The following is a 17,271-nucleotide window of genomic DNA, read 5'->3' as shown; positions in this document are numbered from 1 at the left end:
TAACCGGGCGGCAGCGCGGGTGGTTTGGTCACACGCCAGAGATCCCTTCCTTCTGCCCTGCAAAAGGACGCTGGACTGTGTCCATTTGGTTTGCTGGGTTACTTATAATAACAGTTTTCTTCCTTAATTTCCATAAAATCTCTGATTTTAGTAATATGGCTGCTGTCCTATTTTAGAGAGAATTTTTTATCTGAGGTCTTTCACAACTAGTTAAAATGTTTTGCTAACAAGGTTGCAAAACGAATCCCAAGGGAAAAGCAAGACCCATCCCAAACAAACTTTATCAAAGAGGAGATTAGATTTCAAGTAATAACAGAGTATATAATAGAGAAGATTTGTTTAAAGGGTTGCCAAGGATAAGTCGTTTCAGGAAGGAGAAAGGCTCACTAGGTAGTGGAATGACTAGAGAAGGAGATCTTATGAATATGGGAAGAAAAGGAAATGGCCACGAAATGAAGCTGGAGAAAGAAAGAGAACACAAATACAGGAAAACAGGCCAACAGTTGTAATGGAGATCTGGGTAAACAGTATTAAAACAAAAATCCACTCGTATTTGTGAATTTAATTAAGGAAATTTGCTTAACTGTTCTTGCCATCCATTTGCATACGCCTGTCATGACCGTTAGGTCAGCTGAACCATACTATATATCATGGTGGTTCAAAGAATGATTATTTCAAAGCTGCAGGTACAAGTATTTGCAAAAACAAACGGAAAAATCATGCTGTGTTAATATTAGCACTGAAATGACTTGCCTTGTCCTCCAGTCAGGAAATGGAAACAATGGCACACAACTTTATGTGACCAACAAAACTTCATTGCCAATAACAAATAGTCATAGGGAACTGTTTGAGAACAATTGATGGATGCTAACTGGGAGATTGCATCACTTTGAATCATGAAAGTGTGTGTGGAAATAGACATGTTGTTGGTTATTCCAAAGATAGAAAATCATGGTGTCACTGGATAAGTTGTTTGATGTAAATATGCAAGCATCTTGAGTTAGGGGGAAGTGGCTTTAATGGTGATGTGGAGGGAAGAAGACCCAGCATCTGAAGCGCAGTGTGAAGGCAAAATGATTGATGGGGGAGGAAACAAAGGAATTCAGAAATCTGATAAGAAAACTGGCAGCAGAGTTTTGGCTGTGCTCTTTATGACCTTAGAAGTGCTCAGAAATTGAATAGCTTGTTATTTCGCCAATACTAGTGTTAGGCTAGCTGGCCTGCCCCTTCCTCCCCAGTGGGTGAACTTTTTATGATGTTTACTCTTTTCCAGCTCTGCTGCATCACTGCATCATTTTCTCTGCCTCCTCAGACGATGGGTAACTAAAGATAGCAACTCTTTCTTACGTAGTTCCTTGACAGCTGGCAATAAATGACCCGTGTCCCTGCAGATATATTTTTGGTTCAGTTAGTTATTCTGTCATTTGCGTTTTACTAATCCTAACTCTTATTATCTAGCAGGTGCACTTGTCTCCCCGGGCTCCTACTCCTTTCACCTGTGCAGCAACTGTAGCTGCCCAGGGTTTCCCTTGTTCCCATAATTTACCAGGATCCGAACTCTTACAGGGGTCCTGTGCTTTTTTCTCTGCCCTCACTCCATTTCTTTCACTTCTGTGTATTTGTGTTGGTTTTCTAAGGCCTTTTAAAAACTCCTCTTTGTGATCTGCCCTGCAGCACTCCTTGCCAGCCCTGCTTTGGAGGCAATGGAGAGAAATGCCACTCCTGGGGTGTTTTTTTGGATTGGTTCTGCACGAAACCTTCAAGAGCACCTGGTAAATGTAGCCAAAATAGTGCTGTTTATTGGTGGTGAGTGCATACCATCAAAACGTGTGTGATACCTCCTGCTGGTGTCAGAAAAAAAGGAAAACCACTTTGATGAAGGATTAAAAGATTGTTTTACTTTTACAGATTCCACAGAAAATTCAGTACAGCCAGAAACTAAAAAGCGGCTCTGTATACAATAGCAGTATTGACGCTGTTTTACTTCAGGCATATAACATAGGCACTTTGCTTCACACCCCCGTCTTTCTTGGTCTCTTTCTCGGCTATATAGGGAATTTGGTCAGCTAACTTTGGTCTTGAATCACACCCACAGCAGATGACTAACGCTGCCCTCAACAGAGATTTGTAGTATAAACCCTCATCATTTCCACTGAATGGATCTGGCGCTTTTCTCTTGGCAGACGTGGTGCCGGAGGTACCTGGAGCCATAACACAGGTGACTTCGGCCAGGCCGGTGGCTCCCACCCATCCCTACCACTGCAGAACGGCTGGATGAGGAAAGCTCTCCTGTCCTACGACAGCACGGCTGGCCAGGCACCCACAACGCCAGCTGCAACTCTCCGTGGATGATTTACTGGTACCCTCCCTGCTCAGTGGCGTCCCAGGCCGCCAGTGCTTGTGGGAGCTGGCTACAGCTTGGCTTCCTCCCTCTGCCCCCAGGCTTTTTTCGGCTACCATATAATGTGGAGCAGGAGTGTCTCCCTGCCGGAGAGGCTGATAAGAGGGAGGGGAAGGGGTGACGGGGCTCACCGGGGCTCCCCACGAGCTGCACACAGCCTATGGGCAACAGCTACTGCACAGCTCCTGCTGCCGGGGGAGGTCGATGCCCTTCCCCTCTGCCACCTTAGCTAGTATTTATCCCAAGTTTTTTTCAGCATCCACCTCATAGTTTCAATTGTTCTTGTATCCAGATCTTTGTCTTTTGCTTATTTGTCCAGTTTTCCATAGCAAGCTCAATGCTTGTGGATTGACATCCTCGGTAGGGGAAGCCCCTCTCTTCAGCCTCCCCAGGATGGGCAGAGCCCTACCCGAGCACTCACCACTTCTTTTCAAGCCCCAAGCACACTTCCTAGAGAGGAACCAGGTGCAAAAACAGTTTCTGCATGGACGGCACAATCATAGTGCCCGTTCAGCGCTGAGGCTGCCCAGCTGCTGGCGGTACCAGTGGGGAGGTATTTGGGGGGGCTGCTGGGAGTGTGAGGTGCCCCTTCAGCAAAGATCGCTGCGCAGCTCTCCAACAAGGGTGTCTCCCAGTGCTTCTGGCCCACTTCCCCGGCTGATCACTTTTCCAGCAGTGTTGTCACACCTTCCCATGCGCCTTTCGCCCAGCCGGCTAGGTTTTCAACCTCTTTGTGGCAAGGATGTAATTATTTAAATTGCTCACTGTAATTACAAGCAGCCTATAAAACTAATAACTCGAAACAGTGCCCTAGCCTAGATAATATGCCCTGGAATCTGAAATGCTAAACTCCAGTGCAGGTAAATTTGTAGCTGGAGTAGATATGCTACCAAATTTCTGCTGAACCACCAAAATGTCTGAAATGCTCCTGAAAAACTTTCTAATGGGCTTGGGTCCATCCCCTTCTTTCTCCTGTTTTGTTTTAATGGACAGGGCTGTGGCAATGCTGCAGCGACGTGTCCAAAATTTGGGTCTGGCCCAGGGGGGAGTGCTGCAGTGGGGTGGTGTGAGGAAGGGCGTGATTGTTGCTCATTAAGCACTTTTTTTTAAAAAAAAAAGTCCCTTGAACATACATCCATATACAAACCAAGCTTTTGAATTGAAAATTAACTCAGTTAAGTTAGTTTGTTGAGTCAAAACTCAAGTGAAGAGAAAAAAACCCTAGAAAGTCATTGAAGTGCGGCCTATTCAAACTTTCCAGCTGTAAACCACGTGGAGTTCAGAGCCTGACGGGACTCGAAAACCTTGGCGGTGCTGCTGTCGGAGCCGCCGGATGGCACACCCTGAGCCAGCCGGGCTCTGCTCACCTGCGCCAGCCCAGCGGCAGGGGCTTTGCCAGAAATAGAAGCCTGAGTCTTTTGTGAGCTTGTATAAATGCTGACCTCGACAGAAAAAGAATAAAGTTGTGCTTTTTCCCCCCCACCTGCGAGCCAGTAGGGAAAGTCAGAGGCACTCCTTTTACAGCTGTTGAAGCCGTGCTTCCCTTTGATGGCTACCTTCCTTATCAGCACAGCTCTGCAAAGTGGCTGGCGATACCCAGTGTTTAGTGCTTGAGGCTCCGCCATTGAGATCACAGAGCTCAGAAATAAATGCAAACACATAAGAATAGGCGGGACAGCGACTGCGGCTTTCTTCTTGTTTCATTGAGTCACCTGGTACCTGATCCTTACGGCAATGAGCATTAAAGATTTAAATGGGCGGGCAACTCAATGTGCACAACCCCATCTATTCTGTGTAATAGCAATCAAAGACCTGGCTTTTTGGACTGGATCCACCTAATGCTTTGAAGGAGGGCTGGAGGGGCAAAGGACTGGATATGAGGAGGTTATAAATCCCCTCTCCCCCCGGCTCGTTGCTCAGCCTCACTGTCTGCGCCTGCATGGCAGCTAAACCACCCACGAACTCTGGAAAGTACTCTCACATTTTTCGCACTCACCTTTTTAAAAAGCTGAGCTCCGGCACTTGCAGCCCAGCAAGCAGAGAAGGTCGGGGCTGCTCTCAAGAGCTGGGTGTTTCCACATCATGCATCGTGGATGTGAAAAAAAGCAGCCCTAACCCAAGTCCCCAGCAGGAAACATTTCTTACTCATGCTCTGTTCACATGATGCTCTGCCCTGGCAGCCAAGCTCATGGAGAGCAAACACCTCTGCCAGCCATAGGGATGGGCTCCAGGTGTGAGAAAGTCCGTGGGGTGCGTGTAAATGCTGCGCTCTCGCAAAGGAAAAGGAGTCTCGGGAGCTACTTGGTATGTCTGGGAAGGCTTAGCCATGTGGTCTGAGACTAGCCGCTTTCACTTTGTTTCAGTCTTCCCACCCGAGAAAAGAGAATAATATTTGCTCGTGGACCTCGCAGGGGTGTTGGGAGATGGCAATGAATGTCTGCACAGTACTGCAAACATAGAAGGTGTTACAAAAATGTGAAGCTTCTAGGTGCCAAACAGTATATTTGAACATTGCAGGAAAGGGAAATATGGCGCTCAGACAGTTGTGGGGCGAGCAAGACAGGTTTATTGCAGACAGGAATGTTTAAACTCGCAAATTCAGGGATGCCAAAATGCGTTTATTAGGAGGTGATGGACTGCAGGCACTCCATAAAGTACGTCCCTGCTGACCAGTGGCACCGGGCGGCAGACCCCAGGAGGTGAATGGTTAACCTGTGCCGGCTGCCACCTCCGTAACCTGGCTGGCATGGTGAGCTGGGGCACCAAATGTTTGGGAGGGTGCAGGGCAGAGATGAAGGAGCGCGGAAAGGAGGCTGGTGTTTTCTACGAGTCAGCTATGAATAGAGCCAGAGTGGTAAAAGCGGGTGCTACAAGCCCTTGCCTGCAGGTACTTGTCACCACTGTTATCAGGCGTGTGCGAGAAGCATTTGTGTTCCCGCAAGGCTGATGAGCGCTGGAAGTGCCACCACTTCGCCGCCGAACGCCCTGCCCTATGGGGCGGGCATGTGGCTGCTCCCGCGGGGCATGCTGGCTGCCGCGCTGCACCTCCAGCCTGCCCCGAAGGGTGCGGGGGGACAGGCGCCATTCCCCGGCCCTGCTTTGCTCTGGCAGAGCCGGCTCTGCGGGGTCACAGTGTGATCACAGCCCAAAGCAGCAGAATTTGGCCAAGGGTTTTTTCCAGGGTATGAGTTCGGTCATGGCCATGGGAATGTTCTCCTCCCGTGGACAGTAATGTGGTGTCAACAGCGACTTCGTGGGGTGGATGGTACTCGTTGCAGGGATGGTGTGTCCCGGCCCCCTCCCCAATCATCGCAGCTCTTTTAAAAGGGCATAAAATACTTTGTGAGGAGGGGAGATGTGGTGATGCTTTATTGCATCAAGATATGGTAAGTCAGATGTTCAAAGGGAGAGGGAGAAGGTCTGAATTAATGTTGTGACAGAGCCATTAGCCCTGGGTTGGTTCGTCAGCAGAACGGCTTTTCCCCAGCAGGGCTTGGCAGCGCCGCCTCCCCATAGCAACGGACACAAACAAACCCGGGGGCTGCAGAGAAGTGATGACTGAAAGGAAAGGGTAAGGGAACAGCCAAACTATTTTTATATTTCCGAACTACACGGCAGCTATTTTTTTACTTTTGTATGCTAAATTCCTATTGCGGTGCATTTACTTGGTGGGTGATATCCCTTTGCTTTCCTCTGCTTTTTTCTGAGCTGAAATCCCACCAATTTGACTGAGAGCTTCACACTTTTTGAGTGAATGCCTCTGTGCACACGTGTAATGTTCGTTTCCCTACTGTGCATATTAATTAATAGTTTAATTGTGTACTATTGGTCCCTTAACTCAGCATCTGCCAGGTTTCTCCCAGCAGAGCTGGGATGTGCGTTGGGTGAGAGTGGGCACCCTCCCCGGGCACAGCCTGCCAGTCCCCAGGCTGCAGGGGATCCCGCATGGCTCTGTGCCACCAGGTGCCACCTCGGACATCTCTGGTCCTTCTGCCTCTTGGAGGCCTTCTCCTCACCACCAAGCTTGGGCACAGGCAGTGGGGGTGGTGGAGGGGAGGAAGGAAGGCCATCGCCCTCCGAGCCATCTGGGCCAGAGGATGCTCAGCATCTGTGCCAGCTTATCTGGGGTACAAGGGTTGCTGTTAAGCATGATAGTGGTTGCAATAGCAATTAGGTGTAATAACTGTGATCAGTGAGACATTGACACTGAAAGCTGAGATGACCAAGGCCGCGGACTCATGTGAGGGTACCAAACTGTCCATGGCTGAGTTGGAGAGTGTGCAGCCATGAGCACCCAAAATCCTGGTGGCAAGATCAGTGCGCCAGGGACCCAGAGCTTTGTGCCAGCACGCAGGCACCGGAGAGCACCTTAGCAAACCCCCTGGTGAAAGGGGTCTTCTTCAGTGATGAAAGATGATGGTGGCCTTGGTGTAGCAAGAGCTGGGTAGGAAACATCTCTTCTCTCCATGCAACTCCTGGAGGTGATGGAAACGGTCTCTTTGAGAAACAAAGACCCTCTGGCTGCTTTTTATGAGATGTGGGAAGGGGAGAGATCGATCTCCTCTTCACACCCAGCTCAGGGACAGCAGTTGGACCACGCACCTGAGGGCTTCCGCGCAGGGGTGGGATTTGACTCACCTACCTTTACACGTCTATGTGTGTCTGTCTCCATTGGCCCATTATCTAGGGCTCCCTTTACTGTCAGCAGGAGAAATGGGTGTGTTTTGGGCATGAGTCAACTGGCCTATTTTTGCTTTCTGTCTTAGGGTATGGTGAACTGCTCTGGATTTTCCTCTTCCTTTCCGTTGGCTGTAAAGGGACAATTAGCTCAGATGAACTTGATGCCTCCAGTGGGTCAGATGAATTGCTGTCCTGAGTTAGTTACTGAGCACTGGATGCCAATGTTCCCTCCCCTAGCCTTGGCAAACAAGGTAATTTCAGTTAGCTTTACTCATAGTGCAAGAAAGCATGTAGGGATCCCTGAGTTATGGTAACTTCTTTTTTATTTCAGTATGAAGAGATGAGAAATTCAATGGCTCAGAAACCAAAGGCCAGCTGTGAGGAAAATAGTGCTGCCATTCTTTCTCCTGTTAATCTGATTTTTCTGCAGAAAATCCTTCAAGCAATTTGGTGGAAAGAGTTTCACAGTAAATCGCAAGAACACAAAAAAAAGTCAAGGAGTTTACTTGAGGTAGCTCTCTCTTTTCGGCTTTCAATTGCTTTTACTTTTCCACTAGCTTTAAACATCAGGATGAAAGTCACAGCTGTAGTACAAAGAAATGAGGGTGGTAGGCATGCTTACTTGTGCTGCAGCTGTAGTTTCCAATCCAGTAATCTTGGGTTAGGACACCACTATGTCAGGCAGCATGCAGACGGTTCCTATCCCAATTCATTGCAAAAGTAGTAGCAGTTGCTGGTGGTCACCATATGTTTGATATTTTTCTTCTGGAAACTCCTAGAGGATCAACAACTTTCCTCAGTAAGCAGCCATCAAGGCCAGATGTGAAGCCCTGACCTGGAAAGGAGCCTTCACTGGGTAGTGATTTACAGCCAAATGTGTACCGCCATCGCTGGTGTGACGGACGTCATACCAGCTCCTGCTGCAATCATCTTGCAGAAATTCCTCTTCTTACTGGAAAATTTTTGTTTATGGAGATGCTATCAAACCAGTACTTCTCTCTGGGCTTACCATATGCTCAGAGGTCAAGTTTCAGCATGCTGTATGTTACATGCTAACTAGGTAACTGAACGAATGAATCAACAGAAAAATTAATGAGATTTCAAAGGTGGAGACAAGTTAGAGCCACTTCTTTACACCTATATGCAAATTTGGCTTAAAAAAACCACCAACACCCTAGGTACTTGCCAGGGGTTATAGCTGCTTGCTCAGTGCTTGTTAAGCAATCCTGTAAAGTACTTTGTGTTCCTGCCTGCTGTGGCAGAGACATGTCAGCTGAGACATCCACAGAGTGTCTGCAGCCTGGTGGTGGTTGGAGGAAGGGCTCATTTCTGTTTGGGTGGGTATGTGTAGGAAATAAAAGAACAATAACACCATTCTTCACACATGTGATCAATTGGACCTTTGTTCTCTCCTCCTTGATGTGCTGGAGGAAAGTCACTGCAAGTGCCATTGTTTTCCCAGAGTGTTTTTGAAGGGCTGTAGTGTGTTTCTTTCCTCTGCTTAATTCAATGGATTTACTTGTTTTCAGAATATTTCAGATGGAAATATTCAAGGAGAAAGCTAAGATACTAATTCTGTTTTGCTGCTTGCATTAGAAACCACCTCTGGAAGCTTCCTAGCCTCATTTGTTTGCATAGTAAGACATATCTGAAAATTTTTTGTTAATGATTTCAACCTAGCAGTCAGATGAGGCAAACCATCCCTTTATGCCTATTAGCCTTTGCTCCGTAGGCCAGGCAGGGGCAGTCAGCCTGCCCGCTCTCGCCTTGGTACGGTTCAAAGGACCAGCACCATTCAAACAGGCTATAATTAAGCAGTTCCTAGTTTCAACAGAAGAGTGCCACAGATGTGAAAAGGGTGGTCCTGCTGGAAAGCTCGCATTCATGCTAATATTGTTGAAGTGAGTTTGGTTGGGGTTTTTTTTTGCCTTACGTGTGCTGTAACATCCGTTACACATCCTAAAGCAATTATAGGAGAAAGAAGCCTTAAAAAGGGCTGTGTGCCCAAAACCTCACCTGTGTTTTCCAGCTATGTTAGGGAACCTAAGAAAAGCCATTTCCTCTTTCCACAAACCGTCTTTCTTTGAAGGAAGCTATGTGTGGAATAAAAGTTGTTTTTTCAGTGCCACTGCATAGTATTTAAGGAAAGTATTAATAAGTCGGGTCTCCTTCACAGGCGAGCTGAAGAAAAGTTCAGGAAAAATCTGCCCTCCGCCCTTCCCATACCACGGTATTTCAGGGAAAGGCGAGGTGCTGTTTCCCTGGCACAAAAGCCATCTGTGCAGAGGATCACAAAGGATGAGACAACTTTACGCCTCTGGCAATGTTCCTGCTGGCAGTGTCACTGCAGTGCACTCTGGCTTCCCTAGCTGGTCTCGCCTGGGGCAAATTTCTCTTCACTTCAGTGGCAGAAAGACAGAGGTGTATTTCAGAGGGAGAAAAGCAAAAACGACATAGTTACTGCTCTGTGGAGCACTGGAACGAGTAGGAAAAACTAATTTAATATCTGGAAGGTGATGGATCCCTCTGTCTATTCACATCAGCCCTGGCTCTCAGCATAACATAGAAATATTTTTTTCATATAAAATCAACAGGATCGGCAAAGTGGTGGTTGTATGCCATGTTGAGGGGTTACAGCAAAAAAGAAAAGGATCTGAACTAAATCTTTTGGGAAAGTGTGGAGCTTGGAACTTGGAGTCATGAACGTGTGCAGGCATGCTGGGATGTGATGTAAGGTGCGATGTGAAAATACATCTAAGTAAGGTATTCCCCAGGAGTTTGTTAATTGTTTATTGTTCTCGGCTATGATCTCAAGCAACAAGATGTGTGGAGATAAGGAAGGGCTTCCTTCCAAGACAGCTGAGTGAGGAGCATGAATAAGAATGTGTTTCAAGAAGTCATTGACGTATCCATTCAAAAGCTGCAGCTCTTGGAGTGCCAGAAGATTGGCAAGTTGCTAGCTGAAGGAGAGCGGGCCTGGAGGCTATTCTATGGGTGCAGGAAAGTCTTCTGAGATAACGTGTCAGAACTGGACTCAGACAGCCTGGGGTGAAAGAGAGGATGTCTTGGAGGAGGGAAGGAAAAAAGAGACCCATGACTAGAGATGACTAGAAGATGGCTGGCACGGGAGCAGTACGTAGGTAACAGGAGGCATATTTCCAGAGTAGGTCTGTGAATGGGACTTGAGTGGATACGAGAGTGGCGTGGCTGAACTGGTTGCGCAGAAACAGCCCTTGGCCAGGGTCAGTGCAAAGCCGACCGGCTGGCCTCTCGCTGCTTAACTTACACAAGGCTCTGGAGGGGCAGGGGCAGGGTGCACCGTGATGCGGGGAAGCAGAACCCTATGCAGAAAATATGATGGAAAAGAGGAGCCCATGAGGTGGGCAGTGCTCGGATGGAGATGCTCTGGCAAGTTCTCATTCCTGCTTTACTGGGACAGTGGGGAAAATATGAGCACAGAGGCAGTAGGCATACCTTTCCAAGTAGTCCCCAAATACATTGGGTTACTGGAAAATTCACTAATAGAGAGATGGGTGATGACTTATAAACAAAGAGCTTTTAGGGCAGGAAGTCCCAATTGTTAAATGATAATAATACATGGGTTTTGTGATTATATATTTTAAATAAAATCATATGAAAGACATGTGCCCTGAAAAGCTGTGGGTTCCCTTATATCAGACAGTGCTATAGGCATCAAAAAATGAATGCTGTGCAAGGAAAAATGTCTTCCCTGGAAGACATTTCTGCCAGCCCAGGAACCTCAGCTTTTGTGGGTCCAGTGGGGAAAAATTTGTAAAAATCAAATGGTTTATTTATTATCACCACTGCACACATGTAGGGAATCTCTGTGGAATCTCAGTGACCAGACAGATGGCAAATGCCTGTCCTTTCTGAGCCTCTTCCAGGTCTCTCAATGGGCAATGGGAAACAGGGAAAATCTGTTGTACTTAAAATTTGCTCTGGAAAAAGACAAAGGATAGCATGCAAAATAGAAGTATTTGAAGTCTTTACTACTTCCAGTTCTTTCAGTGAGGTTTTTAAAAGACCTTGATGTAGTCAGATTTTTTTTTTTCTTCAGAATAAGTGGTTTGGACATGTCTTTCTTTGAAATCTCACTTTCATATTCTGTGTGCTACTTTATACTTAGAAACCCGAGTCCACGCTCTCTGACTGGAATCCTTTGCAGGCAGAGCGTAGAGCATAGGCTTGCAAATGCCTTCAATTATCTTTTGAAACCTGAGAAAAAGTTGGAACTTCAAAGCTACCCATACATCTCTATGTTATACCACTTATGTTATTGATGGATAGCACTGAGGAAGCTTGGTAGGATAAGACAAGTGATTAGAAAGGACTTGTTGAGTCACCTGGTCCAGGTATATGCTCCCTTTTCTAACTCATCAAAGTTCACATTAGCAATAGGTGGATTATTTGATTCGATGATCCCGTAGGAATCCTTTTCCAGAATCTGATTATCCCAATGATTTAAACATTCCATCTAATTTTCAATCTAAATATATTGATGGCTAGTGTGTATCCATATGTTATGATGAAATTGTCCTGGTGCTTAAACAGGTGTTCTCAAGTGTTTGTGCCCAGCACACTTATACACAACAGCTGACTTTCTTCTGGGCTTTTGTTCTGCTAGTTTCCCAAGCTAAAAGTTTTAGCAGAAGTATTCTGATAATACAGCCTTTTTTCTTCTGATTATCCTGGTAACTCTTCTCCATCCCTATTTCGTGTTCCTTGGGAACTCATGTGGTGAGGCCCCATCCCTGGAAGTGTTCAAGGCCAGGCTGGATGGGGCTTTGGGCAACCTGGTCTAGTGGAGGGTGTCCCTGCCCATGGCAGGGGGGTTGGACTAGATGACCTTTGAGGTCCCTTCCAACCCAAACCATTCTATGATTCTATGATTCTATGTTGGAAACTGGAAGCAAGAATTGTACCTGCTATTGTGAATGAGACCTAACCAAAAGCTTGTACAGTGGCATTAGTATGACCCTTCCTGGGGTATTGCTACCTCTTTGGAAGCCTTTTAAGGCTTAAGTTCCCTCTTCACAGCTGCATCATGTTATCATTCATAACTGCCCTTTGCTCAGGGGAAAAAGCTCTGTTGCTGCTGGCTGAGGAGTTCCTTGCTCACAGCAAAAAATAAGTGGTTCCCAAATGTATGACCATGTTTTTTGTGCTACTGAATTTCCTCCCTTTTCTCTGACTTTGGTTCATGAGGTCCTCCTGTAACGTGTTCTAACTCTCTGAATTGATGTTAGTTCCCAGTTTTGTGTCATCAGCAGATTTTATTAGCACATGCTGATGTTCTGAGCCAAGGTTATGAGAAAAAATAATGAGTAAGATCAGACTTGGAAACAGTTCCGGGGAAGGAGCCTCTGTTGCTCTGAGTCTTCTTCCCACTGCCTGGGGCCCTACCCCCTTAGGCAGAGTTTTGCCCATCTTAACCTCCTCCTTCACCAGGTAAACTCATACCTTGCCCTGCAGCCTTTTTGAAGCCCAGAGAGGAAAGGCTTATCCCAGATCTGATATCTAGAAAATCAGATATCAGATTTGACAAGAGTAATCTACCCCATGGTGAACCTGTCTTGCATCGTACCACATCCACCTCCATGCCTTCAGCTGGACGTTTGTTTTCCTCCTTTAAGACACATGCAGATGACTTGCAAGAAGATAAGGCCAGCAGGCTCACAGCTGGATGCATGTGCATTTTTACCTGGGATAGAGGATGAGGAACAGCCCAGGCGTCGACTTCCCACCACCTGCATGGCTCTGCTCTGGGTTGTGACTGTGGTCATGCAGCTGCGTGGCCACTGCCTGCCTTGCAGAGGTCCGTCCTGCAGCTGCACACATCGCCTTTCCCCTGTCCTTCACAAAGGACTTCAGTTGCTCCTGTTTAATCATACGTCTCCATCCCGGGCTAGATGTGCATACTCGAAATACGTACTGAACCACTCAGAACCAGAGTTTAAGCAATGCTTGTATGAAACTGTGCTTCGCTGGTGCCTGTAACACCACAAACACCACGGTTTTCCCTTCATTGCTGAGAGTCTTCTAGGAAAACTTCAGATAAGAGATGACTTTTTAGCAGAAATGAGACAATTAAGATGAGTAACTGCTGGGTATTTCCTAGAAGACCCAGAAAACAGAGAACCATGGCTTTTTCAGGTAGCATCCAGCACAGTGATTTATTTCTGTATCAATTTTCATCACAAGCAATCCATCAAGCAGAGAATCTGAAGAAATTTACTTTCAGAACTCTTTTGATTTAAAAAAAAAAAAAAAGCCAAACCTAACCCCCAGCCCCACCCTTCGCTGTAACATGAAATTGAGACAAACAAGCACATTGCAAGTCTCCTTGCGACACATGATTTGACATGGCAGCATCTTTTACCACAACAGGGGCACCAATCTCTGTCCAGCAGCAGCCCACCCATCTTAATGTTCACTCCCATTTGTTTTGTGCTGCTGCAAAGACAGATTTAACTTTTCTCGGATGCATTTTCCAGCGTGCAGACACACACAAATGGTTTGCCATTTCCTAAATTACCGGCATCGTTGCTCAGTGGCAGCCTCAGGTTGCTTGTCTGTCGGAACAGATGTGGAACAGGGGCACACTAGTGCCCCCATGGCCAGCCTGGCTGCCCCAGCAAGCTCCATGGCACACAGCAGGCTGGCGGAGATCGAAGTGGGGTTTGGAGCTGGTGGGTCCTGCACTTTCCCTCCTATTCCTGTAGCGCTAGACCAGATTGCAGGAGGTCCTGTTCAGACAGCATGGTTGCAGCTCTCCTACTGAGCAGGGACATCATCTGGATGGTGGCTCTGCAGGCTTTTTGTTGGACTATGCCCAGGAAAAACAGCCCATGGACATCCCTGGGGGGCTGGCATGGAGATTCTAGCGCTGTAGGTCATTCTGCTGCATGAGCAGCATCTGCTTTATCTGGGTGCTTGCCCATCCCATCCTGCCCAGATGGTGAAGTTGTGAATGGCTTTACCCTTTACAAAGAATGAATACTGTTAAGTTATGGTTAGCGAGTAAAAGTTTCATTGGCATAGCTATCAGGAGCATGGAGAAAAGTCACTCTCTTGCTTAATGAAGTGGTAGCCATGAAAGGCCACTTGAGATGCAAGTTTAGCCACAGTAGGTATATATGATATAACTAGCTATCTAAGGCATAACCTGCCTTGTTTGAGGACCCATACTTGGCTATGTTGACAAAGACTTTCTGGTGCAGACAAGCGCTAGTTGTGTCAAGAAGTCCTGTGGTGCCCAGGGCAAACACCAACAACTGCTGCGTCCCCAGGCACACAAACCTCCTCTTCTCCCACCACCATCACCCTGATGTGGGACCAGCCAAGCCTTGGTGTCTGGGAGCTTGCAGCCCCTGCACAGCTGTGGAGGCAGTTGCCTTCCCAACCCCAAACTGACTAGCAGTAAACCAGTGAGGAGATGTGTTTTGCCATTTTCCAAACAATTGGCGTCTTCTTGATGCTGCGTGGCAACAGCATGTCACTGGTCTGCCAGTCCAGGCACGGCATGCCGTGCACACCGCTTTCCCTGCAGTTAGGCACTCATCCCCATCGCCACCCTTCACCTCTCTGCTCACAAACCTAGCACTGTGCCGAGCTGCCGCTGCTCGAGCTGATCCCCACAGAGAACTTCCAGCAATGCAGCTGGCTTGGTTGGTGCTGAGTTGTCCTCTGCACACATGTGCATGTGTGTGTCAGCGCGTGTGTGCTGCCTGCTGCTCTCTGCAAGGGGAGAGGGAGCCGCCAGGCAGCCCAGGCAGCCTCACGGTGCCAGGCCGGGGTGGCCGGGGCTGCGAGCGGGCACGGCTCTGCCGATGGCTGGCTGGCTGAGGAACAGCAGGGTAACCCGCAGAGTGAGCGGTCGCTCGCCCATCCTTCACTTGTAGACCTATGCTGGAGCAGCACGGGGAACCCAAATAAATGCTCGCCAAATCACACTCCCCATGTCCTTTTCCTATAATCAGTGTTTACTGAGAGATAAGTACATCCCCAGTCAAAGGAACTGAAGCAAAGCCATTCGTTTCAGCACTGCTTACCCCTGATTGCTCAGTATTAGTGGCAGGTAAGAGGGACGTAACTTGTTTAAACCTTCACATCAGGGTAAATAAGGGGACTTAACCCAGAGGGAGTGCTGTTTGATGTCTGGTTAGGAAAAAGGTCAGGGAAGTACTTATGATAAAATCATGAGGCCTAGCTGGCACTACGATACAAGTCCAAAATAATTTCCAAAGACTCAAACCAGTCAGGAATGAAGAGAAATAGGAAAAGCTGCTTTTGTCAATGAATCAGGAGTGTCAACAATTATGTTTTTGGAGAGGCAGAAAATAAAAACTCTGTTCCTGTTACTTCTAATTTGCTGATTTTTTATAAACCTGTCATAAACAAAAAATTTAGTACATATACAGTCCTTTTATTACCACTTTTGGGCTACATAAAGTAGCATTTACCTCATGTGTAAGGATGTAGTACCCTTTCCAAAGGAATACATCTATGTCTACCCTTGGCATCTCCCTCTCCTTGTGTCTCCATTACCAGGTTATTTATGAGTATGTGGTGTATAGTCTAATTAGGTGCATGTTCTGGTAGCTGAAAGGGGTGAGAATGGCTTTATTTTGTAGATGGTCATTAAAAGTGAGTCTTTCCTTGAGAAGAAAGAGGCTTCCCTTGAGCACCATTGCTTATTTTTAAAGATGCAACTAGGAAAGGTTCGGTGAGATGAGGCCGCAGTTCTTGCTAACACCAGCAATAATGTTTTTAGGGCGCACCAAAATTTAGAAATGCAAGCCAGCGAATGGAAACCAGAGTGACTCCAAAAGCCAGGGTAAGCTACCTGTTGTGCTGAAGCCCACCAGCCCCAGCAGCGCTGGGCAGACATCCCCAGGAGGAGCACCAGGCACCTTTGCTCACAGGCATGGGGGGGTATAACCCCCTGGCACCTCAGCCTGCTACACGCATGGGCTCAGCTCTGCCAAGGCAGCGTATTGCTGTCGTTTGAATGATGATATGTTGATGACCATGATATTTGCCAAAGAAGACAATCTGAGAGAGGAGGCTTGAAAGACGTGGCCCCCAAAACACAAAGTCCTGAAAGTAAGTAGTCTTTATCACTGCTCCCTATAGCAAGAATAACTCCCAGCTGGCTGCTGTAGCTGTCACTCATTAACCTACTATTCCCAAATCTCTGAAATTAAATCCAGTGCAAGAGATCAGGAATACAGACTTTCCATGCTCGTCTTCCAGCTAGAGACCCTGGCCCCCGTGACTTCCAGTCCTTGGATGGCAAGTGAGGATGGAGTAAGATGTAACAGGAACTATTTCCCATCCTGTCTTAGGACTGTTGACCAAGTCAGCATCAAGGGAAGTTTATAGTTATTCATTTGCGACACGGGCAAGAAGCGAGGCTTTGATTGTTCACTGAGGCACATGTAGTAAGAGAGATATGCAGTATACACAGCAACTTCTTGTAGAAGTGGCTCACTTATTCCTGGTAACATCCTAAATGCAGGGAAAGGGGCAACTTCCTGCAAAATAAATTGTGGGATTTACAGCAGTGTTTAGAGGCATCTTTTTTCTACTGATGTTCCTGAGTGCAGGTTTGAATCAAAGAGTAAAGTGCAAGTCTGTTCCTAAAAAGCTACCTTCCATAGTATGGGAGAACATGGAGACTTAATTTGGTTAGCATACACATAGGTAGCCTGTACTTCGGTCAATGCTTAAGTTAAGCATTGAGAAAACATCATAAAAGAAGATGTCATATAGCAGTAACTAGCATGCTTACTAGTCAGAGATTATATGACATAATTTGAAGACATTGCATAAACTATAAAACAAGAAATAGCGCCTAAGCAGGCATGAGAGGCAGCCAAAAGTCTACTAAGAAATGATAATGCATTCAGTCTTCAAAGCTTACTAACTCTCTATCAATTTTACCCACACCTAGTACAAATTTAGTGTCCCTTACTCACCTGCTCCCTTGTTGAAGAGGAGAGAAAAAAAAAAATCCTACTGCACTTTCTAGCAGTGTTTGCTGGGAGCTCAGCACAGCCGTAATGAGTTGAATTAATGCCTAAATGAAGCTCTTATTGAGGTACTGCAGGTGTTACCATTCCAGTCTCAAATGAAAGGGATTCTTGGGAGTTTGCCTTTTGGTGAAG

This window comes from Balearica regulorum, chromosome 1, assembly GCF_011004875.1.
Source record: "Balearica regulorum gibbericeps isolate bBalReg1 chromosome 1, bBalReg1.pri, whole genome shotgun sequence".
NCBI lineage: Eukaryota > Metazoa > Chordata > Aves > Gruiformes > Gruidae > Balearica > Balearica regulorum.
The sequence above is the reverse complement of the archived record's forward strand: the minus strand, read 5'-3'. Positions refer to the sequence as shown.